The sequence below is a fragment of the Castor canadensis genome, chromosome 2 (genome assembly GCF_047511655.1).
Source record: "Castor canadensis chromosome 2, mCasCan1.hap1v2, whole genome shotgun sequence".
NCBI lineage: Eukaryota > Metazoa > Chordata > Mammalia > Rodentia > Castoridae > Castor > Castor canadensis.
This window is the reverse complement of record NC_133387.1, coordinates 127229159-127255081: the sequence shown is the minus strand read 5'-3', so window position 1 is coordinate 127255081 and position 25923 is coordinate 127229159. Positions and strand designations below refer to the sequence as shown.

Here is a 25923-nt window from a genome sequence, read left to right as displayed (position 1 = left end):
CAATCTCTGGGAGGTTATCAGTCTCCCCTTCTGCCTCCAGAGGCAGGCCTGAATTTGAACCCAGGTTCTTACATCTGATGAGTGGTGCTTCCCTCCCCTCATTGGTTCTTGTGCCTCACTGAGTTCCTTTGTGCATTCAAGACCTTCACTCTGACTCCAGGGGAGAATAAATCCCTCTTCCTGATCAAGCTGTCCATTGCTACCTGGTGGGATCTTCTCCTGGCGGTCCAGGGGATGCACCCCAGTGACAAGTGTGGTGACAAATCACCATCTCCACAATCCCAGACGAGGCCCCAAGAAATGTTGTGGGAATCTCAAGCTGAGATACGGGACACTGAGGCAGTTTAGCGGAAGTAATGTTTTATTGTGCTGGCACAGACCCAGTGGACTCGTGTCCAAAGGCTGAGCCCTGAAAACAAAGAGGTCTCACCTTATATACCCTTGCAAGCAGGTTACAGAAGCAAAAATCAAAGCTCAACCCACATGTGACTTCATTGGCTATTCCATTCCCCTAGTGTTATGTAACCTTCTTTGTGTTTTAATTTTTTAAAGTTTTATCTCTCTGCTTTGCCATCCTTTCCCCCTGCCTCATTATCAGAACACAGCTGGTCTCTTTCTCTTTTGGTCCTCCTCCCTGCTACATACAGACCTCACCTGCTTCCCAGGTGAGGAAGTCCTACCAGTACTTCTATGGTAAGAAAGGAAAAAGCACAGATTCTCAAAAATCTTGGATTAAATATTGTTTATTTTTACTGTCCCCAGGTAACTTCTGTTACAAGATACCCACTAAAATTTCAAGCATGCACACGCATTTAAGACATTCATCTCGTAACTCTAGCCTGCTGGAGTGTCACACAACTCAGCCGCACTTGTCTGAAACCAGGTTCTCAGTACTGGATACTGTGGCACCCGAAGATGTTAACAAAATGTGTTGCTGTCATCTCACGGCTGTTCAGAGACCTGGACTCAAAATGTCTGTCTGTCCCTCTCCTATGCCTCCTTTTTGCCCTACTTCTAGCCCTTTAATGTCTGGTCTGACATTAAGAGGAAGGGGAGGAGAGAAGGGGAGGGGATTTTCATTTTAGCTATGTAACCCCCTCCTCACCTGTCTAGCAACACACACTTTGACATATTCAGCTCTGATGATTTTCATGCTTTGATTCTTACATGCCAAAGATACATAATATGTAACTTTGTACTTAAACTTGTATCATATGCACTTTGCCAATATAACCTTTATGAATACTGACTTGTAATTTTTCTGAAACAAGAGTTAGAGTCCTCACAGACGCTTTTTTAACAGTCTTCATTTAACCAATGAAGGAATGTAGCTGACAGTTTCGTGCTCCTCTCTCACCACCTGGCACTTTCTTCACTATTCATCTTTGGTTCTTTTTCGTTTTCTTTTTTTTAACTCTTTTCAGTGGCAACTACAATGGTGATTTATGAAAAGAATAACTGAAGAAGAAAGTCAAGGGCTAGAGCTGAGCTTAGGGAAGAAGCAAAGATATTTGGAGAAATAAGGTTTCCTGGCCAGAAAGCAAGTTTTCAATAAGTTAAGTTGTGCCATATTGAATTTGATGCTGGATCCCATGTACAACATGAAAGAATTCACAGAACTTTCCACTACCAGCAAAAGAGGAGCACTGCAGAGGACGTCCCATGTCCAAGCCAATCAATGATTGCACACTGGGGAAGAAGGTCAGTAAAAACTCAATCCGATTCCTTGGTGTTCAGAGGACATGTAACAAAAAGTATCAGTGGAAAGGGAATTGAGAGGCCAGAGGTCAGAAGAAGATTCCTGTATGTGTGAACTTGGAATTCAGAAAGCTGTCCTATAACCTGTAATCTTGGCTGAAGCGGGAGGGTCATGAGTTCTGGGCTAGCCTAGGCTACATAGTGAGACTCAATCTTAAAAAACAAGAAGGAGGAAGAGGAGGAACAGAGAAGGAGAAGATGAAGAAAATGATCTCAGATCTGTCTTTGAAAATGTCAGCCATCTACCACACCATTTAAGATGCTCAAAGTCGTATAACTTTAGTTACTCATTTTGAGTATTTCTTACTTTTATTGTGGAAAAACATAATGGAATTCATTTTAAATGTACAGTCTATGGCACGCAATGCATTCACACTGTGTACAGACCTCGCCATTGTCCATCCCCAGAACTTTCCATCATCCCAAACTGAAGCTTTGTAACCGTTAAACACTAACACCAGGTTTCCATTTCACTCTCCCTGTAGCTACCATTCTACTTTCTTTTCTATAAATCTGACTACTCTGCATACTTCATATAGTGGAATCCTAACACTTGTCCTTTTGCGTCTTTCTTATTTCACTTAGTGTAATGATTTCAAGATTCATTCATCATATAACATGTCAGAATTTCCTTCATTTTTAAGGCTGAGTAATGTTCCACTGTGTGTATATACAGATTCTGCTTATTCATCTTTTGGCTATTTTAAATAATCTTGCTATTAACATGGATGTTTGAATGTCTGTTCAAGTCCCTACTCTCAGTTTATACGCCCAGAAGTAGAACTGCTCAGTCAGATGACAATTCTATTTCGCACTTATTGAGGAATGACCATGTTTCAATATGATATTTTTGTAGGACAAATGTAGCTTATGTAATTATTTACAGCTTAAATGCAAATAACCATTAACTTAAGACTGTTATACTGGTTTTAGTAAAATAATTGAAACAAAATTCTTATCACCCTTGAACAGCCTTATTTGCCAGTGCAAACATCTCACGCAGTTCTGCTATTTTTAGTGCAGGATAGCTATCACCAGGGCGAGTGACGTTTGTGATGTCAGGGGGAGTGATGTAAGGGGGAGTGACAGTGACATAAGGAGGAGTGATGTAAGGGAGAGTAGTAGTTCCATTTTAAAGCTTTTTTCAAATCCTTTCAGATCAAAGTCTAACTCAAATATTTAGCATTCACTAAAGTTATAGGTTTATGACAAATAACTTTGCACATCAAAGTTATACAGGAATAAATGCTAGATAAGCTGTTTTGCATGTCTCATTAACAACAAAGCAGGTTGACATTGTCAGTGGTGAAAAAAATCATTGAAAAACCAAGAATTGAAGTAAAATTTGGTGAACATTTTCCCTAACTGGTTTTATTTATGCATCAAACTGCAACTCAGTAGTGACCCAGATTCGTGTAGTAATGACCTAATTCTGAGAAATATGCAGCATTATACTTTGAGATAGTGTAATCAGATTAAGAATTATATTCTTATGCTGGGGTCATGACAGGACCTTCTTCCAAGTTTAAAATCCGCCCAAGTTACTCAGCTTCAGGCTTTAAATCAACTTGGATGTTTAGATGGATAATTACATGTGGTTTGAACCAAATGTAATTTCACTTTTAGAGGACCTCAGTAATAAAATCCTAATGAGGTATCTGAACTTGGGAAAACACTTGTGTCATTTTTATGAGTGTAGGACAAACAGATACAAAAATACAGATAAGATTTCCTATAAACAGACAAAGGCTGAGTAGTGCTGGCAAGTCAGAACATTCTAAAATCCTGGAAAACTTTTCTACTGCCTTTGAAAAACACTGAAGCAATTATTAATGCTGCCTTGTGAACTGAAAGTCTTATTTTCTCATTGTAGATTTGGTCCAGCTGGCATCCCTCGAGAAAGAAAAATCGGTACTTCTCTTTAGAGTGCAAGCCTGAATGGCCTTTCTCCTTTAACCCTGAGGTGAGAGTCTACACCGCTGTAAGTACACAAATAAAATGGATGCCAACTTATAAAGCGAAAGGACTCATTAAATAAAAGTAACTGTAGTATACAAACATTAAAAGGAATCCAGGGTCCGTAATGAATTCAAGACTTGAGAATGAATCAGTGGGTAGCCATCGCAATAAAAGCAGAACTTGAACACAAGACCATACACATTCCTAAGGCTCGTGGTTGATGTGTTGAGGGTAATCACGGGAGGAGACACACAAAAGAGCTCACAATCATCAAAGTCAAACACTTTCGCATGTTTCGTGACAAACTCTTCTCCTGCTAGTAGCTTTATAGCCTGCATAACCTCAAGTTGCCAGTTTTCTACACCCAGACATCTGTAGTACTGATGGATAAAGGGCACAGAACAAACGGTCTGCAAAGAACCTCCAGAAATGACCTGGTCTGTCCCCAAAACAGAAGGATTTCTAACCACAAACCATTTTCTAATGACAAAGCCTTGGTTCTCTCACTCTGGAGCCCCTCAGCTCAGGAAAACCACCGTGTAGCTCCTTCTGCTCAGAGGGGCTTAAGTGCATTTGTCCTGCTTTGCTTCACGCATTCAGAACACAAACTACAATTTTAACTTATACCCACTTAGAAACTATTTCTGCTTATTTGTTCCTCAAAACTGTTGCGTTGGTTCTAAAGTATAAAATAAACAGGATTGGAGGTGTGGCTCACACAGTAGAGCTCCTGCTTTGCAAGCTCGAAACTCTGAGTTCAAACACTAGTCCCACCAAAAAAGAAAAACAGAAAGGAGGGAGAGAGGAAGGGAGAGAGGAAGGAAGGAAGTTACACCTAGGCTGCACCACTGCACAACGAAGTCCAGCCCAGGCATTGAATCCTGGACAAATGAGAGCACAGTGGTGTTAGCTGCACCAGGGACACACTTTGGGTTCCATGCAAACCACCTGAATAAGGTGTTCAGCCATAAAACCCGACTGCACTTTCCTTTCCTGAGTTGAGCATTTGAAAAAACTTCTAGTTTTGTAATCAGGGCCAAATGTATTTCATAGCCAGGGCTTACAGTAAAACTCAAACAGGGAGCGGGGGAGATCTGAAGCAAGTTTAAGCTGAAAGGAGAAATCCCCCGATCTCGGCGTTTTTAGGGCATGAGTTTGCACTCAGCAACAAATCCTTCATTATTCACACATGGAAGTATTTAACGATTAAGTCTCTAGGGTTTATTTGATAGAACGATATAAATTTCTCTTTTTAAAGGCACACAGCTTTTTAATTCTTTAAAGGACAAGTTACAAAGCATGTAAAAATATAACACAGTCTTTTAGTTTTTAAAACCTATCTATGATTTGCCTGTCCAATGGTTTGTTCTTGTGGCTATCAGTAACATGCAGACTTATCTGCTAATGGCTAATTACGCAGTTGTTTATCAGCTCATTTGAAACATTTTGAGATTCAGTCTAGCTCAGCAAATTACTGTGCTTAAAGCAGCTCTACATTCTAGAAAATTATAATATCCCCAGAGGGCCAAGAATTAATAATAAAAATCCTCTTTTGTAAAAGATTATCATTGCAGAGCAAATGAAGCAGATCTCCCCTGCCCTGCGCAGCTAATATTCTCATCCCCTGCAACTCTGAGAGAGGCAAGGGGAGCTCACTGTGCTATTCACTTATTAAGAGGTGCATTTATAGAAGTCGTGCCTGTATTGATTCCCAAGGATGCGCTGCTGAGAGCCATTGATCACAGCAGAGCGAGAGGACTCAGTTCCTTCCCCAGCACTTCAGAAACTCTGGGGAGTTCGAGTCTCACTCACCTCAGAGAGCCTGGCTACTTACCTGCTCTCAGCTTCAATCTGTCATCTGAAGAACAGGAGTAGCGACAAAAGGCAGCTTTGGTCATCTTGAGGATTCTCTGAGATAATGCCCGTAATGTACCAAATACAGCGCTGAAGATATTGATCACATAATTGGGTTATTATTATGCTTATCGTTATCATTGTGACCGCTTGTGGGTCAGGAATAAAATGAAGACATATGCATTTCATTAACCATTTGTCTAAATAGTTATGAAACTTCAATATAGATGTAAGATTAAGAGGTACTCCCTGCCCCAAAGCTTTCAGCCAAAAACGGTCAAAAACAGGTGGCCACCAGCGTCCCCTGTGAAATGACTGTGACTCACAGCAGCCAGCTGGACAGCATCTCAGTGACCGTGCCAAAGGGCTCCAAACTTTGCCTTCATGACTCAGATTCTGCCATAGGGTTCTCCCTTCCTTACCAATACATGAAATCATTGCATCACACTTTAAGAAAAAAAATCTTTTTTTTAACTGAGCAGATTCTTGGCTGGAGCACATGAGACTATTTGCTTTATAAAATTGTTTGCACAGAATATACGTACCAGTTCATTAATTTTGTCAGCTAGACCTGCTTTTTGACTTCCCAGTAAAATTTGATGTGTTATCTTTAGCTGATAAATATGGTTGAGGTCCTCATTTTTTGGTACAAACCACATTTTTCTCTATATATTCAAAGAATTTGGTTAATAAGCGCTCCCCAAACAACCTTAATAAACTTGCACCCTCAGCTGCCCTTGCAATGCACGGCTTCCAGATAGCTCTGCTTCTTTCAATTCAGGCAAACAACTCCCAGCTGCAAGCCACTTCATCTCAACGGGCTGCAGGCAGGTGGGTAAGCACTCTTTGCCCCAAAATGCAAAATCAAACTGTAAACACTGGGACCAACTCTGTGAGTTAGCCGCTTGGCACCTGCTTTGTACCCATTGTCTGACTTGTTTCTATTTTAAAACGTGCAATTCACTTTTTCCTGAACTTAAAAACACAAGGAATAACCTCGTCACCTCTGACATTCCTCAAATGTTTCAAGGGAAAATGAAATCTTTTGCAGGGGTTACATATACAGAAGAGTAAGATGGAAACAAAATAAAATTTCATGTAGGACATTAAAAAACATATCAAAATTTCATGTAAAATGCAGAAAGTAACAACTGTAAGGCAGAGACCGGCTAAGAAGAAATGACTCTGGACCGAACCCTCACCCCACAAACTGTGCTGGAGAGAGTGTTTTGAGCCCTGCTGTCACTAGATACTGTTGAAATGGGTTATTGTCATTCTGCTTATCACAGAGGTGGTTTAGACAATGCTACTGTAGAAGGAAGAGTTTCTTTCCCCAAAAAGCTTTCAGACTCTCAACCAAAGGCATCACCACAAAGCCAAGAAGCACCATCTTTCCATCACCACCATCACAGCTGGGGTTGTGCGGTTCGTGGTTTAATCTCTGTGTTCAGACTGCCACCTTCGTCCCAATGTCGTGTGACTAGCAGCCCCTGCATGGTGAGAGTTAAACACCACTCACCCAGCATCCACGACCTTTCCCCTCAGAGGTAAAATCCAGACACTGACACGGCTGGGGACAAGTGGGAAACTTCACTCCCAGCTAAATGGGTCGCTCTCTCAGCAGCCGTAGGAGGAAAGTTCGATTCCTTCACCCTCCTCAGAGAGCTAATTTATTCTCATCCTGGGAAGATTTATAAAGGATTTCATAAAGTGTTGCTAAACTGTGTAAATCTAGAAGGCAAAGTGACATTGTTAAGAGAAAGGTAACAGTTCACAAATCTCATTCGCAGCTTCATCAGTACATTAACTGCATGTTGGATGAAGAAGGAAGAGGAATGGAGAGTTGATGGTCTCTGTCTTCCACTGAAGTCAGTCCAAACTGACACGGCCACCAAATGACAGCATTTGGCAAGAAAGTACAAATAACTCGCCATTCCGTTCATCTAAGGGACGCGTTTCCTTCCACGCTAGTATCCTGAGTTCCGTGAGACAGGGAGGCCTTCTGATCAGTTAGTAAGAATATAAAAATCTCCTCCCTAACAACAAATATGGCAGGGTGGAGAGCGATAAGCACTTGATTTAAAAATACACAAAAACACAGGCATTTATAGGATGTGGCTCTCTATCACTACCAACTTTTGATGAGATTGACAGTGTGTTGATGACAGTGTGTTGATAAATTTCCTCAGCACAGTTTTTCTAATTACCTTTTCCTAGCAGTCAGCACAAAGAACAGACTCACTCGGTTCAGCTCAATTCCATAGCCTGACAGACATTGATATCAAAATTAATTCTAAGATGAAACTTCCTAAAAGAAAAACCTATTTGATCAAAGAACTATTGGACTCGAATCTCAGTTGCCTTTGCCTATGACATCCCATTTTTATTGTATATAAAATAATGCCTAGGGAGAGACTGAAAACCACAGAGAGTTAACTGGAAGCACCCGATAGTATCTACCCAGTGCCAGGAAAGCAGAAGATGTTTTTATGACATCTTCAGAACTTGAAGTTTGAATTACAGTTTCAGTAATCCTCAGTCCCCCTTTCTCCAGTGTCACTTTTTGGTAATATATTGCATACAAAAGACTTATGGTACCAGTTTTATAAGCTTGCAGCAAAAAATATTTTATTAAATTATTTATGTTGTAAAACCACTGTGAAAGAGGAGAAAAGGTTTTATCCACATGGAAAGCAGAAACCTGATTGTGATGGAGAGTAAGGTGTATTGTGCAGATTCCACCCAAGTTTTTCCCCTAGTTTAGCATATTGTAAATCTTTAGGATACCTTTCAAACCAAGGTCTGGGTATGTGAAGTGCCTCTGTTTATTGATTATTTAGACCTGACCAATGGCAAGAGAAATATGGAACCTGCATAGCATAGTGAGTCAAATGCAAATCAAATAAGAAAAAAAAAAGGGGTGGTATAAACTTAAGGTTAAGTAAAGATATGGATAAATGTAAAATGACTATTTTCCCCCCGGAAAAATTGTACTCTAGACATTGTCTGATCTTTGTACAATTTTTTCCTTACCTTATTTTGGGTTGTGGGTTGTCATGGTCTCCAGTGTTTGGAAGGCTACCATTTTGCTATTCTTTGAGAAAACTCCAGGCTGAGGTGTTTTGTCTCCTCCAGGACCCCTCCACATTCTCTCCATTAGAAGGTCCACTCTTCCAATGCCAGGCTTCCCAGAACTTTCTGTCCATCTCTTGCATTTCAGTCCCTACCCCTCAGGAATCTAAGCACATTGTGTGGCTTGGTCTGGGTGTCATCATTCTGTACTTGTACCCTCCCACACACCCTCTCTGTCCCCACAGCTGCTGAGCTCTGAAACATAGCTGCAGTCAGCCCCTGCCCACCCTCCTACACCTCCTAGAAGCAAAAGTGAGATCCTCTTGGCTAAAAAATCACATTTCATTTCTCTAAAGGAAATCAGAATAGGAAAAGCACATTTTTTGACCTAGAAAATCAAGCCACAGGGAGAATGCAAAGTCAATGGGGGAGTTAATCAACTCTTCAGTATTGTCCAACCCATAATTCTGACACACCTACTGCCTGCTCTGAAGGTATTCACTCCCTCTCATGGAGATCTTCAACAGCAAACTGGCCATATTCTCACTTTGATGGCAAAGTTACTATCATCAAGCATGAGGAACCATACATTAAGTCATTTAATCCTCCCAACATCCAGTTGAAATAAGTATTATTCTAATTTTATACATGAAGGCATTTAATTCTTATTCAAAATCACATAACTAAAAAGTATCAGAACTGAGATTCAAATTAAGTACCTGGTATTCAAGTGCTACCCAAAAATAATTTACTAACAAGCAGTGACTCAGTCTCTGAGTTACCATCACCAAAAGGAAGGACAGAGTAAGAAGAAGTGTGGGATGCCTGTATTCCTGTCTGGATTCTCCCCTTCACTCATTCATCATGCATTGGTTGAGTACAGGTGAAATGCAGACTCTATTCTTGGTCTGAGGGCATAAAAGTGACTAGTGTTTAGTTACTGCCTTCATTATCCATTAGGAAGGAAACCAAGAAATGGTGTTCAGTGTGATGTCGGAGTTGAAATGTACGTGTTACTATGGGATGGCTCAGTCGTCTTACTCAATGACTGCCTGTCTCGTGCAGAGCAGTACATCTTCTATGGGAGAATTCAGTACTGCTTCATCCTCAACTAGGAAGTGCCATAAAAGTACCTATCAGCTTCCCCTTCCCTGTGTGGAGAAGGAAACCACTTAGCTAGATCAGCGGCATCCATTTCTCTGAAATCAAAAGGTCTTCCTCTTTTCCCCAGAACCTCTAAACTTATGGCCAGGAGCACCCAGGTCAGTTTGGAGCAATCCGACTCAGTGATCTAGATTTGGAAGATAACTCTTTTGAGGTGCTTTCCTAACATCTGAAATCCAGGAAGGAAACTGCTTGGCTTTATTAGAATATCCTAGATCTTCACTTCTGATCCCACAGCAATGGGACTTGAAGTTGAATAGCTACAGACATAGGGATAACTAGCAGCGAAGCTACAGGCTCTTATGGCCATCCCTACTTCACGACCTCTATCACTGAGACAGTCCACCAAGCTGGCTGCATTGTGTAACTACGGCCCAGAAGTAGAGAACTACACAGCCCTTTTCCAACATCCAAAGCTCACAATGGCCTCCCTCTGAGAATGGGTCAGGAGGCACAGACACTTAGCATTCCTTAGAGAAACAAGAATCGTGAGCTTATATTCCCAGTATAGTAGTCACTCTAGGGACAGCCACTATGTGGGCTTCTTAGATGCAGTCTCATAGAAGAATCAAAAATTGAAGACACTAGTAAAAAAAATCAGTAATAAAACTTCATTAAAGACTCAACATGGCAAGACTGTCTTCCCCTTAATTAGGGGTATCCAAGGTTCTTTCTTCCCTAAGAGTGGCTAGTATATTTTTTTTTACCAAGATAGGAAAGAAACAAGGGCTTTTTATTAATTTAATTTTATTTTTGAGCTAGCATACATTAATAATATGAGGAATTTCATTGTGATAATTCCTTACATATGTACAATGTACTTTGAACAAGTTTGCCCCTTCCTTTTTTTTGTTTTGATTTGGACCCTGATAACAAGATCTTGAAAACAAGGTTGCCTGACTCATGTTGAACAAAGGCTGTTAGGCTGTCCAGCAAATTGAGGATAAAGGGAAGAGCATCTTCAGAGGCTTTCTGTGACTGGGGAGATGAGATCACAGAGTCAGAGAGCAGGGCACGTATATTATTGAACAAGTCACTATGGGTGCCCAGATTGGGTTGAACACCTCATAGAAACTATGAACCAGTGAAGGGTAATCCTCCAACCAGGAACTACCTACCACAGCTAGCATTTCTTCAGGGAGCCCATGTGACTGGTTAGGTACTATGCCAGGAGTATTTGTGTAATGAGCAAAAAATTAGAACATTATAACCTACACTTTAGAAAAGACCTGCAAGGCAAACAAAGAAAGAAGATGTACACACACACACACACACACACACACACACACACACACGTCTGGAAGAGAAACGTTTTTACAGTTCATTCTGCAAATGAAAGGTATGCAATGGCTTGGGGCGACCAATCAGAGATCAACTGGTTTGGACTGAAGGAAAATGTCGTGCAGAGATAAATCTTCTCTAAGTAGATACAGCAGGACTTGAAGATGTGGCTGCTATTGCTTACCACGGGAGAGGATAAACGCAGACATACCTATGAACAATAACTAGGGCTGCAGGTAATGTAATAACCTGCACCTTACACGTGCACTCAGACAGTAAGTGGTAATATATAAAGGGCACCAAATCTATGAAACCGACTTGGTTGGAAGTACTGGCTTGTTTCATACCAGCTGTCACAGAGGCCTCTCAAAACTTCCCCAACTAGTGGAGGCAGTGACCCGAGGCTGAGGGGCTCTGAGGCCAGGAAGTCATCCCTTGGGCCATCCCCATCTCAATCTCTGACCATTCTGATTAATCTATGATGACAAACCAGATTTGGATTGATAGAAATTACCTGTAACAAGAAACTAATTGTATATTTAGTAAGTTCAGTGAAATTTTCAATGGCTTTAAATTTATATGGAAAAGACCCTATTGACTTTTGAAATCAAAATTCATACTACTTTAGGGTAGTATTGCCTTGGGTTATAATAAATTACAGTGGTCTGCTTTCTCTCTTGGGTAATGTATGGTTTGAAAACCTCTAATCTGCTTACCCTTAAACTATGAATATTCTTTAATTGCTATTTATGGAGGCATTAAATCTATTTACATAATGTAAAACAGCACAGAACATGTACTCTGATACTATTTTCATACACCATCCCTGTTTAAATGAAGCAGCAAATCACAGCCAATTTCAAGCCACCTTACAAGCTCAGCTCACATTATACAGTGGCATGGAATAGTAGAAAAATGTCCCTAAAGTTGCATCATTGTCAGGATACAGGATACCTGAGAACTGCTGAGAGGCAGAGTAGATGAAGCAATGAGCCAGGGTTGAATTTATATTGCACTCTTCACACAGAGAGATTATCTAGGCCTTCAGCACTCCTACACATGACTCCAGGTGTAACATCTAACTCTCCACTTCATTTCCTTATGGACCATTTTTCTGGAAAGGAAGATGGAAAATTTTCAGCCAGCCATCAATGGACTGAGACCTACCAATCTCATTCCAGACTGAGCAGGTGTCTGAGACAGAATTTGAGACCAATTTACGAAGATGAAAAAAAAAAAAAACAGATGTCCCTCTACAAGAGCTCACATAGTCAGCATCCACTGGGTTGGTCTGTCTCCAAGAGCAAGCCTTCCTCATAAATCTTTGCAATTTAGGATTATTAAAATCTTCTCTGTATGAGAAACTGCTAACATGTCTAATAGAAGGACCTCACTAATCATTTCACTCTCAAGGAGGAAAAAGTCTAAAGGCCAAGGTGTGGATAACAGCTTTCTGAGGGAATGAATGTCTCAAAGATCTGTATTTCGTCAAATGCAGAATGTAGGAGAAAGCTTCACCTCTTAACCAGATTGAGAAACAGAATTTCTCAAACAATTTGCTGCTTTAAATGGGTAAGACCCTGTGAGATGTTCACCAGAATCCTCCAGTATGCCTGCATTAGTGACATTAAAGATTTCTAGCAGATTATTAATGTTTGTTCTGAATAGCTGTAGCACTGTGCCAAGCACAGCTCAGGGCAATAGGTGAAAGGGTAAAGATGCCTGGTTTAATAGAATTTACATGCTGTGTGAGTCTAAATTGTTTATCTGCCTGACAGAATTTTTGTAAAGCCAAAACTAAATATCCATAAACATAACAGATAAGCAGGAGAACTAAAAAGCTGCTTGTTTTGTTTCTTCAAAGGCCATACTTTTTCCCATGACATAACAGTAAATAGCAAGATAAAATGCCTTTGATATGTCATAAATTATGAGAACTAGACATTGGCTTTTCAGGATAGTTTGAGATATAAATACTTTGAGATTAATGTTGCAGATACTCTTCAAACATGAGCTAGAAATATTACCAAACTTGTAATTGTTCAAATAAATCATGAACGTGACATAAATTGAAATTAGAATGTTATTAGCCACATGTAGGAAACACGGTTCTAGAATAGTTCAATTTACTCCTAGAATACATTGGGGTGAGACTTCTCAAATCTGAAACTCATGATCGTGGACCCTGGAATATACTAAAGTATCTGAAAATCTGCTTGATTTTGTTCTCCATAGGCCTCACGTTATAAACAGTTCCTGGCTTTGTGGAATCACCTTATGGATTCAGGTAGTCCTTCAGCCACTACAGTTTAATGTTTAGTGCCTTACTCCTTACTTTTATTCTTCAGTGTACATCTCTGGTCCCTTGTCACAAAATTCCATTCCTGTGCATCACCTGTCCCCAATTGGATTTTCTCAGTGCCTCAGATTTAATAAACCAGGGGTCTGGAATCTATGCCTCATGGCCAAATCCACCCAGCCAATAGTTTTTGCAAATAAAATTTTATTGAGACTCAGCTACATCACCCACTTACATATTGCCTGTAGCTATTTTTGCCCTACAGCAGAGTTGAGTCGTAGAAACAGACACCACTTATCCCACAAAGCCAAAAATATTTACTATCCGGCCCTTTATAGAAAAAAAATTGTCAACCAGTTATAAAGTCAAAGGAGAGGTCAAGATCTTTTCCGAACAAGACGCAGCAAATGCGCTGAAAACTGAGCAATACACAGTAGGGGGAAGGGTAAGGAAGCATGACAGACGCAGTTAGGCAGATTAAAGCACAGCATATTTACAGGTAAAATGCCAAGGCAACAGCCGACTGAACAACGGGCAGACACTTAAACAGTGAAGGACAGGAACGTGGAGCAGGTCGTGTGAGGGGGAAGGCACTCGCGGGAGGGGAGGGTAAGCAATGACAGTGAGGGAGGGTGAATGTGGCTGACGTACTTTCTATCCATGCACGAATATGGAACGTTGAAACCTGTGGAAGTCATTTTAAGAAGGGGGAAGGAAGAGGAGGAGGACAATGGAGGAGATGATCCAAACTGGGGTATGTTATATGCATATATGGAAATGTCACAACCAAACCCCTGTACAACATTATAAACTGATACAGACACTTTTTAAAAGATCTTTTACCACAATATATCCATAATATTGCATGGCCTCCATTTTATTTATATATTGCTACATAACAAATACCCCAAAATCTAGTGTGCTTATAAGCAATAGCCATGGTATTATACCTCACGACTGTGTGGATCAGAAATTTAAGCAATGGTCAGATAAGAAGTTCTTGTGCCCATGTGACATGGAGAAGAGTCATCCACTGGAGCTCATGTAGCAGCTGGGTTTGCCTTGAGGACTCAAGGTGGCTTTACTCACAAACCTGGAGCCTTGGTGAGCGACAGATGGACAGCTGCATTCAGCTCAGCCCTTTTTGTGGTCTTGTACTCAAGGCCTTGCCACAGGATGGTTGAGCATCTTATCAGTCAATTCTAGGTGAAAGATACCAGATGGAACCTGGTAGTACTACAGGCTGGCCTCAAACCACAGCATCACACCTTCTACAAGCCAGCTTAGATTCAAGGGGACACCAGTTTTCAAGAGGAGGAATGTCAATAATTTGTGGCCACCTGTATTTGTTACTTCCTAACTGATCACCCTGCCTCAAATCTTTTTGCATGCTCAGGCCATATGTTCCAAAAATACCAATTTCTTTCTGTATGTTCCCTTCTCTGTCTTCTTCTTACATATTTGGTTTAGACTTCTTTCTCTCATGTTGTTTTTCACAGACTTCTTGGTAGCATGAGACTGGATATGGCCAATGGGAGACACTGGAGGGAGGGTTGAGGTTGAGGACTTTTCTCTCCTTCTGTCTATTTCATGTTCCAGCTCCAACTGGTTAGGCTTTCCCTGGTTCCATCTTTTAATGGGTGTCCCTGGTCTCCAGAAATACTGTCTCCTCCCTGTCATTCTAAACTAAGGGTCATTGGACACTCCCTGAAGTTACTAATCTCTAAGTTACTATATTATATTGTTTGTCGTCCAGCTCCTTCATTCCCTGTAAAGTCAATTCCCTATATTAAATTACTTCTATATAAAGTAAACTAAAGTGATTCTTTTCTGCTGATCATATCCAATTGACTCAATCCTCAACACCATGAATTTGCTGCAGGCAGCACAATTTTGTCCATAGCCTCTCAGCCCCCAATACACCTGTTATAATATTTTTTGGCTGGGATGTCTGATCTCATCCAAAGTTCAGCCCAACCTTCATCTTCCTCAGAAAGTCTTTCAACATCACTCTGGTTTCTACTCATCTAACACCATTATTCCTTGATGATTTCCACTGTGATACCTGTCCAGCTTATAAGTCCAGCGAGGAAGCTTGGGCTTATCCCCTGCTCCTCAAATCTCTCATGAGTGTCCGTGCATGGTGAGTGCTCAGTAAATGTTTCCCTGATTAATGGACCGTAACATACGACTTATTTGCTTCAATATAAAAACTTCAAGGTTTGACTCATTTCTATCAAGCAATCAAGCACTGGGACTGAAATAAACTGTGTTCCTTTTTTTTTTTTTTTTTTTTTTTTTTTTTTTTCATTTTTCTTTTATTATTCATATGTGCATACAAGGCTTGGTTCATTTCTCCCCCCTGCCCCCACCCCCTCCCTTACCACCCACTCCACCCCCTCCCGCTCCCCCCCTCAATACCCAGCAGAAACTATTTTGCCCTTATCTCTAATTTTGTTGTAGAGAGAGTATAAGCAATAATAGGAAGGAACAAGGGGTTTTGCTGGTTGAGATAAGGATAGCCATACAGGGTAAACTGTGTTCCTGAAGAGCATCCAAAGTGAACTTAAGGGTACTTTTTTGGTTTAGTGCTACTGTTAACTTTCCACCAGCTTAGATGGACATATTATAATGGAGAGGGGGACAGTCCTTTGGAGGTAGAGGGAAAGAGCAGACACAGAGAAAAACTCAGTGTCCATGAGGCTGCTAGCAAATAAATATTAAATGAAGAGAAAATACCCATACCTCAACTGGTGGATTTGTGTGGAGAAGCCAGCAACCGAAATGTTTAAACATGTCTTTTGGATATTTTTATAAAGTACAATGAATTCTAGTATTAAAGAACATTTACTTTATACCTTTATAATTAAGTCATCATAAAGGGGAGTTAGTTAATATAAGATTCAAGCTTTTGGGCTGGCAGAGTGGCTCCAGTGGCAGAGTGCCTGCCTTGCAAGCATGAGGCTATGAGTTCAAACCCCAGTACTATGAAAAAAAAAAAATTCAACCTCTTTACATCCCACGTTTCTTGTGCCCTGGGTCTATATGCTATTTGGTTTGTTAATCCAGAACTTTAATGGTGCTGGAAACATCAATGGTATTCAATAAATATTTCAATTATTTGAACCTATCCACTTGCCATGCTATTACTCCATATGCAATAAAACCAAATAAAAAAGCCAGATTTCTCCTGTCTAGTTGCAAAATTGTGTCACAGGACTATTTTAGGCAAAATCATTTGACTCTGGAGCTTATATTCTGCAAAATAACTTACTAATAAGAAAGTTTCCTATATTACCTATTGCTTCAGGAATAATTTTAAAGTGTGAATGTCTTGGGCCACAGCATAGTCCAGTTGGTAGAATCTGGTTTGACATAACTCAGCTTCTGGTGTTCCGAGATGACATCAAGCAGGCTTCTTTTCTTGAAGAAAAGAAGACAGACTGGCTAATTCTGAAAGTGAGTTTCCTCCCTGCTGCTGCTTCTCACATGAAGACAGTCATTTGAACGCTTTACACAAAAGGCCTCAAGCCTCCTCCTTCCCACCCCTTGACTGCACTGCCGATTGTTTACAGGGCAGACCTGCTCCGGACAGCTTTAATTACACTGCACCAAAGGCCCAGATAGACATCAGCAAAAACAATCCACAGGGCAAGGTGTTGGTCCAGTCAGTCACCTTCTGGCATGTCAGTGGCTTGACAGTCACATGGCACAGGCACAATGTGTATGTAGTTTTGTATTCCATCCCATTAGTGGCCATATGCTTGAGTTCAATGGCTACAAGAACCGTCAACAACCTGCCAGGGATTTAGGGACATCAATAATTTGTGAATGGTCATGTTTACTGGTCGAAGGTTAAGTGCTGTGCACATCAGGGGCGCCTCTTTTGGGATTTGAACTCTTAGCTGACTGTTAGGAACCTTATCCCTGTGCGGATTCCTGCTACACACTGCTTGTCAGTTGCAGCTGGGAAGCCTTATTCACTCTGGGATTTAAAGATCTGTGTCAAGCCAGATAGAATGGCGTCTTTGCGTTCAAAAACACAGAGGATATTGTGGATATCAAGGAGGTTTTCATCGTCGGTGTGAAGCACGGCTTCTTTCTGTCTGCCTGTTCTTTTGCGCAGTCTTTGTGAATAGGTTATACAGCATTCTTTTCAGAAAGAGTTTCCATTGAACATTTGTTCTGAGAACTTGCTGGTGAATTAGATTTCAACCAAAGTTGAAAGATAAATGTCTCCTGAAAACACGAGAAGTTCTGATGCGAGCAGCTTTGCTTCCCAGTTGCCCTGCCACAGTTGAGGAAAGGTGACATGAAGGAGTTTAACTCATGAATGGTCTTTCATTAAAATTTCTCAAATGTGGTTGTTTTAATACAGACAGCAACAAAGATCAAACCGAAGCTTCTGTTTCACGTGCTAACCTGTAACTTCCCCTGAGTCTGAGCCCTGTCTGTCTTGCCAGCTATTTGCTCCTTGAACTTGGCACAGTGCCTGGCAGTAGTACTTCTTGGATGCTTGCTGAATGCATGGTTGGGTGGGAGAGAGCAAGCAGAAGAGAGGAAGGTGAAGAAGAAAGGAAAGAAAAGATGAAGAAAGCACTTGGAAAAGCAGGTTAGCCAGTCTGACCTCATGCTGGTAGTTGCTCTCAGTGATATTTTCTAGAAGCTTTTTGGATCTGGGAGTGGGTGTTTAGTGATGCAGCTTATTTCAATAGTTGCAGTGGATCTGGGTTTCTGAGCTAGCTTCCATCATTGTGACCTGTGAGCAATAGTAGCACTCAGTTCCCTTGCTTGGGTTAAGTGACAGGAGCAAGGACAGTGTGCTGACTGGTTGCCCTGAGATGTTTTTCTACCCTATATCCAGATGTGAATCTGTTTGCAAGTGCCTGATAACTTCCGTACCTACGTGTATTGTGGTGTCCTCGAGGAGGACAGAGATTACTAAGCAGAGAGATTTGAATCTTTGTCTCCTGAATATCTAAGCCATCTGGAAGGGCAAGACGCTTGTCTGCCTCGCCATTGGTTTTTCGCGGTGTTTGATTCCAGTAATTCCAACCTCTTACCCTGGAGTAGTTTTACCCATCACATCATTGTCCCTGTTGACGTGTAGAAGTTCTTTTTCAAATTCTTGACTGCACAAGAGGCTCGGTGGACACTGGGATTGTGTTTGCTTGGGAAAATGCCAAGTGCTAATGAGTCTTTCGTTTGAAGTGATGGAAACTGAAAAGCGCCCGCTCCTTCCTGGCCTGATCAATGCCTGTTTCCGCTGTTGGACTTCATCTTTGCGTTCCAGCCTCAAGAACCAAGGTCACCAAAGGGTGGAGCACTTGGGTCTGGCCGAGCAGGGATTTGTTTGTTGAGCCATTAGAGAGAAAGTACTGGAGTTGAGTACATGCCAGCCCTGCTCAGATGTGCTGTTCTTCCTTTCAGAATAAAGTCCATAAGCTTAAGGCTTTTTCATGCTGATTTAAAATCATGACAATGAGGGAATAAATTTGTTGTTGAATTCTAGGTCAGGCAATAGGTACGTTGATGTAATTACCTGTTATTTTATCATTATTTTATTATTAAATAGTTGGTATATATTTTATTTATCCTGTTCAGTTTTTTAAAGTTTAAATGACCATGTATGCAGTCCAAATTTTAAAGGAAATAATGTGAAATGGAATGTAAGATTTGCTAGGCAGCCAAACCTTAAGTGATTCAGTAGGTGAACATGACCAAGTAGGCCTGAGTGAAGAGCAAGACTTCTGTGTGGCACTAATATCCCACACAGGATGAGTGCAAAGTGCACAGGGTGTTCCACCGAACCACATCTGGCTGAATTGATACAGAGCACCTTTTAGCAGTATTTTTAATGTATAGCCTATTTGAAGGTCTCAGATAAAGTTCAAAAGAAAAGATTTCAAGGTTTTTAAAATTTTAGATGAGCTTTTCCTCTCATCTAAAGTGTCCTGGGTTTAGAAAATCCATTAAAAAGTCTAGAGAGATGATAAGAAAAGACAGGTTTTACATCTGAAGAGTAGAGATAATTTAGTTCTCAAATTTGGGTTTAATGACTCACTTTCCCGTCATCTCTTCCCAAGCCAGCGTCTTCCTAGCTCCACTATCTCACGCCTTTGGAGACTTGGATGGTTCAAGCCCACCCAAATTTGAGTGTATGATAGGACCCTTGCTGTCCCTTTAACAATTATTACCTTATTGAAACATCCGAATACATAAACTAAGCTGCTTATCACACCAAACATGAAGTCCTTTGACCCAAGGCTCAGTATTGATCAGCCCTCCTCCTGTCAATATTTACCTCTAGTGTCAACAGTTTTCAATGCAGAATAAATTCAGGGAGGGATAGTCCTTTAATCCACACATTCCAAATGTCTAATTCCTGTAAATTACTATTTCACCCAGTTTAATAATTTGCTTGTTTCTTCCATGTTCTTAATGATTGGGCATCATTGTTGTTTTAACAAGAAGTGAGCTATAAATTAACCATACATTGGAGACAAAATTCATATAAAAATCTTCACTGATAAAATTAGTCTAAAAGGTACTTGAAGCAAACATCTCTCATAAATTCAGCAAAAGTGGTTGAGCTATTTTCTAATCCTGAGATCAGGAAGGAGGTACTTTTAGAAAGAATATTCAAGTGCTTGCTTTGCACTTGCACTTGCAGTAGTAGACGGTTCTTTTTTTTTTTTTAAGCTGTGGTATTTTTCAGATTGTCAAGTGTGTAGCAAAGAGTATTCTCTTGGCAAATTCTATGAATTTCATTACACTTCTTGACAATTTAAAATTCAATTATCCAATTAGAACTAAAGGTCATTAATCTAATGTGGCAACTTCGTGACAGTCTTAGTTACAAGAGAATTTCTCAGTTTAAAGAGGAAATTCTGCCTTGTGAGAAACTTTCATTGTATTTGGAAGTTGGATAATATTGTGAAAAGAATTGTATTTTCTCCTTGTGCCTTTGTTATTTATTAATAAAAAATGTACTTCAGATTTTTCTAACTCCTCATTTATAAGGTTATTATTTCACATCTTAACTCTCTACTTAGCATCATTAAACTAACAACAATGCCTTCTGGTTGCTGAGTTTTATTATCATTAGATGGTGTCTTAAGTGTTTCCAATGCTTTCCTTTGTTTTATTTCAAATAACCTTAACCTGAATATTTCCAGATACAGGAAATGGCAATTTATTTCATTCATGTTACAAGTAGAATTTTTCCTAAATTGAAAAACTGGAAAAATTGAGGACCTGGCTAATTTCTTAACATGAGTTTCATTTGGTTTAACAATGGACACAACTCAAAGAAATAAACTTTGCAGTAGATAAATTTATCCAACAACTATTGACTCTGTTTTTGCTCTGTGCAGAGCCAACAGCGAAAACCTCATTCTTTTTCTGGTTTTTGCATTTTTAGAGTTCCAGACTGGAAGCACAGATGGTCGTGATGGCACCTGCTCTGGTTCTGATACCCATGACCCATTTACCCTGAGGAGAAGCTGTCCATGTGGCATGCTGGCTTAGCACTTAGGCCAACAAATGAGAACTTCACCCCTCTGCTTGAGGAGGTGATGAGCTCTTTGCACTAACTGTTCTCAACCCTCTTCCAAATCTCTGTCTCACTGGTGCAAAAGCTGGCCGAAGAATTTTAACACCGTACTTAACAACAACTTGATTGTGGACTGGTTCTTCTGGACTGTTGTGCTCAGCAGTTACATCAGCGTTACCTTTCTTCCTCGCTGACCAGAGGGTTTGCAGATGCCCATTAGTCTTATCTGGCATTCTGTTTGGCTTTCTGTCCACTCAGTTGGTTCCAAGCAGGAAGAGACAGATGTAATGGATGTACTGTGAAGCTTTCACAATCTATTTTAAGGTCTAATATTGAGCAGAGGCTGTTCCTGTCTGAAGAGCAGATTGTCACTTCCATCCACTGTGTTCTTCCATGCATCTCACCTGTATCTCCTCATTTCATCTTCATGCCAGTTCTCTAAGGGGCAAAGCCATTACAAGGACGTGAACAAGGGTATTACGAACTAGAGAACCAGAACTTGGATCTGAGAAATCTGACCCTGGAGCTCTTGTTCTCAACCACTTGGTATATATTGTTTCTCTAAGATTGTCTTCCTGCAACTTTTTGTTAGAAGAATAAATCCCAGGTACATGAAAATAACTCTTGGCTGGAATGGAAGCCTTGTTTCAGTCTTCTGAAGACAGAGCTGGAGATCAGATGCAAGTACATTTACTTCTAACTTAGAAGCCAGTACACAGCATAAGAAGCTGAGGTGGTATAACTCTTTGTGCATTTTTGGCTATTCCACCCATTCTTTCACCACGTGACTGTTTAGATGCATGTTCTACAGCATCCCATAGCTTCCTTGACATGCTCACGACACTCTGTGCAGTGATTTGAGTATATATGATGAGGGTTTATCTTGAATAAATGGGAAGGTGACTTTCATTATTCTCAGTGATATAAACCATGAATCAATAAAGGTTCCTCTTAAAACTTCTCCAAGGAATGGCACACACTTTCAATTAACCTCATAACTTGTCTTTAACTGTTTGGCTCTGTTCCATAATCGACGGATGCTATTTTAATTCAGATGTAGAAAAAGAGACACAGAGACCAAGAGAGAAAATGTCTAGGTCGGAGAACAGTATATGTCAGCTTTTGGATATGTTTTACTCATCAGTCAGTCACTGTTTTGGCCCCAACACACTTTGGGGGACAAGGGACAAGACTTCTCTGAATGAACGTTATTGTCAGTTATTTTGAGATAAGTTTTGGGACTGGGGTTTAACTCAGGACTTCACACTCACAAAAAGCAGGCACTCTACCACATGAGCCATGCTGCCAGTCCATTTTGTTCTGGTTACTTTGGAATAGGATCTTGCAAACTATGTGCCCAGGCTGGTCTCAAACCATGATCCTCCTGATGTCAGCCTCTAAAGCAGCTAGGATTATAGCCATGAGCCACCAGGGCCTGGCTTATTGTCAATTCTTTAAAAATTGCAAAAATGACTCTTACCCTAAAAGCTCCATCAAATTGGTGATAAGACCCTTTTTCTAGACTTTTATACAGGGTCTAGACATTTAGGTCACCAATTATTTTTCAAGGAAAATCAATCAGTGGTGAATCAGTTAAGGCTCCAGAAAACATGGTCCTTAAGGAAGTGTTTGCCTAATGGAACTTGGTAGACTGAGAGCAGCCACTTCCATCTGCAAAATGGTATGGAAATGAAAATGAGGAAACAGGTACACTTAGAAAGTAAGCGACGTTGGGAAAATTATAAAATATATATTTTTTTATTGTTTTATTATTCATATGTGCATACAAGGCTTGGGTCATTTCTTCCCCCTGCCCCCACCCCCTCCCTTACCACCCACTCCTTTCCCTCTTCTCCCACACCCTCAACACCCAGCAGAAACTATTTTGCCCTTATTTCTAATTTTGTTGTAGAGAGAGTATAAGCAATAATAGGAAGGAACAAGGGTTTTTGCTGGTTGAGATAAGGATAGCTATACAGGGAGTTGACTCACATTAATCTCCTGTGCGTGTGTGTTACCTTCTAGGTTAATTCTTTTTGATCTCACCTTTTCTCTAGTTCCTGGTCCCCTTTTCCTATTGGCCTCAGTTGCTTTTAAGTTATCTAGTTTCTCTGCGTTAAGGGCAACAAATGCTAGCTAATTTTTTAGGTGTCTTACCTATCCTCACCCCTCCCTTGTGTGCTCTCGCTTTTATCATGTGCTCAAAGTCCAATCCCCTTGTTGTGTTTGCCCTTGATCTAATGTCCACATATGAGGGAGAACATACGATTTTTGGTCTTTTGGGCCAGGCTGACCTCACTCAGAATGATGTTCTCCAATTCCATCCATTTACCAGCGAATGATAACAGGAAATTATAAAATATGATGTGTGTGTAACACACATGCAACACACATGAGAGATATGTGTGTTATACATGTTCCTTCTTTATTATAAAGTCCAAATCCTCTCACACAGCATTCAAGGCTCCTCACAAATGGTTGCCAACCCACTTTTGAATCATACCTCCCAATCCCCTGCTGTGCATTTCACATCCTGCCATCACACCATTCACTTTGTCCCAGCAGCATAGCACACGTCGTTATCAGTGACTCTAGGCGTGTTTCCTCCTTGCCTTCACTCAGTTACTTGGCAACCTAGTTGTTTTTTGCACACTAAATGCCACACTCTCTTTTTATGAAAACTTTACAAACTCCTTTCCCTCCAGCCTCCACTCACCACACCCACCAGGCAGCAATCGCCTTTCCCGTAAGCATTTCTCTGCATCTTCTCTATGTTGCCATTTGCTTGTATCTCATCCATCCCAGACTCCCAAACATAGGGTCAACACTCAACCCTAATGAGCTGGTTGCTTCGAATCACAACCTGTTCCCCTGGCTCCTTCATCTCTCTTCTCCTTCATTCTTAGCTTTAGAGAGTTCTCCATGATGACAGTGGTGATAACTAGCATTTGCACAATAGTTCAATAAATTCCCAAGCACCTTCAGACTGTATTAGTTTTTTAGGGCTACCATTGCAAAATACTGTTGAGTGGGGTTCTTGAAGAACAGAAATTTTTTCCCAAGTTTCAGAGTCTGGAAATTCAGGAGCAAGAAACCAGAAGTTCGTTTCTTCTATAGCTTCTCATCCATTTGCACATGGTATCTTCTTGTCAAGTCCTCACATGGTCATCCCTCGGTTGCTGTAATGCCCAAACACCAGTCATGTTGAATTAGGTCTAGTCATACGACCTCATTTTATGTTAAGTACATCTTCAAAGGTCCTATCTCCAACCATAGTCACCTCTGAGGTACTGGGGTTAGAACATCAGCATAGGACTGTGGAGGTGGTGGGAAGGACAGAATTCACAGCATCCATTGTCTCATTTGTCCTCAAAAGTGACAGCTGTAACCAGTTTATGCCATCCTCACGGTGAGCTTCCTCAAAAGATAGCTCCTCTGCACCTAACTTTAGTTCTTTGGCTCTGTGGTCTAAACCTCACTTTTTTTTTTTTGAAAAGGGCTTGGTTCCTTAATGAGTGAATAAAACAAGTCTTCAGAATTCTAGGGTTTCTTGAAGTATGTCCAGAGCTGACTCCTGTTGTCAGCAGAAGAAAGTAGAAAAACCTCCCCTTTTCTAGCATTGAAAAAATAGGAAACCAATGTAAATTTTGTAAAAAAATCCATGCTTGAGTAAGGGACTTCGAGATGCACACATGAGGCTAGACTGGTGAGAATGAAAATTGGTACTTTCTGCTTAGCGGATCAGCCTTTCTGACCCCAGGACCCACAAAACACCATTGACGTGAATGGCTCCTTTCATAGGGAGAAAACAGTGACTTGCTAACTTTGTAAAAGAGTCTTACTCCCAGGCCAAGGTGGGGAGCACTGTGCACCCCCAAAGAAAGACTGTGCCTTTCTAAAGCCCTGCAAATTTCCTTCATTTCCATTTTAGGGAGGGGGTGGACAGTGGGGTGGTGGGCCAGAACTTACCCATTTCTTCTCCTCTGCCATGCCCAGGAAGTTGGCAGGTGCAGTCCAGATCATGTCAGCACTGCAGCAAGCTCCAGGTGGAAGACACAGTGGGCACTGACTGTGACCTGGGCATGTTGCTGGCCCAACCTCCGCCCACCCTGCTTCAGAAGGTGAGTAGGACACCTTATCTTCTTTTTACTAATGTGGGTAGAAATGACAGAAAAGATGCAATGATATGATCACGAGGCAATCCTTTCCATTCCAGAATTATTCCCTTCCCTTTGATGAGATAGGAGCATTTGAAATCCTCCTGGTGGGAAAGTGTTTGAGAGTGAGAGCTGCCGATTGTACCCTTACCAAACCCCTTCTCTTGTCTCTCCCAGTTTTTCCCTTTCAATTCCTCAGATACAGTCTATATTAATAAGGTGATGCCACTTACGTGTGTAAATAAATGTAAAGAGCTACTCAACGTTCTAGAAAGTAGCTCAACCATCTTTTTCCCACAACTTGTGCTAGTGTCATTCCTGGGGATCTTTGCAACAATGGATCAATCCAGAATATTGTTGCAAGAAATCCATATCCATTGAGGAAGGCATCTTCATCTCAGAAATTTGAGGAATGTTTGCCAGGAGATAACAGACCTTCACATCAACAATTAAAGAGCAAAGTTTTGCTCAAATTGTGTTTGGTTTGAGGTTCTGAAACCTTTTGAAAAACATATGTGAGTCAGTTTTATTTTCCTTTGGTGTTTTCAACTGTACCTCATTGCCAGAAGAACTTAGATTTTTTTTGCAAATACTAAAATTAGTGTTTGCTGATGACGGTTCTAGCATCCAAAACACAAAGTTGTGTTTGAAGACTATCAGTGCACAGATAGAGTTGTAGGCAGTTGTGGAAAAGTGGGTGTTCTTTCAGTACTTTATTTCCCTTCTGCTTACGTGAATCAGGCTGTGAGCATACCTACTCGTGTATTTTTTCTGGATCTGTGTTGTCTTTGTGCACCTCCACTAGTGGGTCTTGCACCCCTTCT

General features: G+C 40.8%; 1 long non-coding RNA gene across 2 annotated transcripts; it reads left to right on the top strand.

Annotated features, from left to right (window-relative positions):
- Positions 1–1389: 1389 nt before the first annotated feature.
- LOC141417468 (uncharacterized) lies at positions 1390–25070 on the top strand. Of its 2 annotated transcripts, none has more exons than XR_012442032.1 (3): positions 1390–1701; positions 3632–3721; positions 24939–25070. It is a non-coding gene; the product is annotated as an uncharacterized lncRNA (long non-coding RNA). The 2 variants fall into 2 exon arrangements; XR_012442033.1 differs by lacking the exon at positions 24939–25070 and adding an exon at positions 7362–7481.
- The last annotated feature ends 853 nt before the right edge of the window (positions 25071–25923 follow it).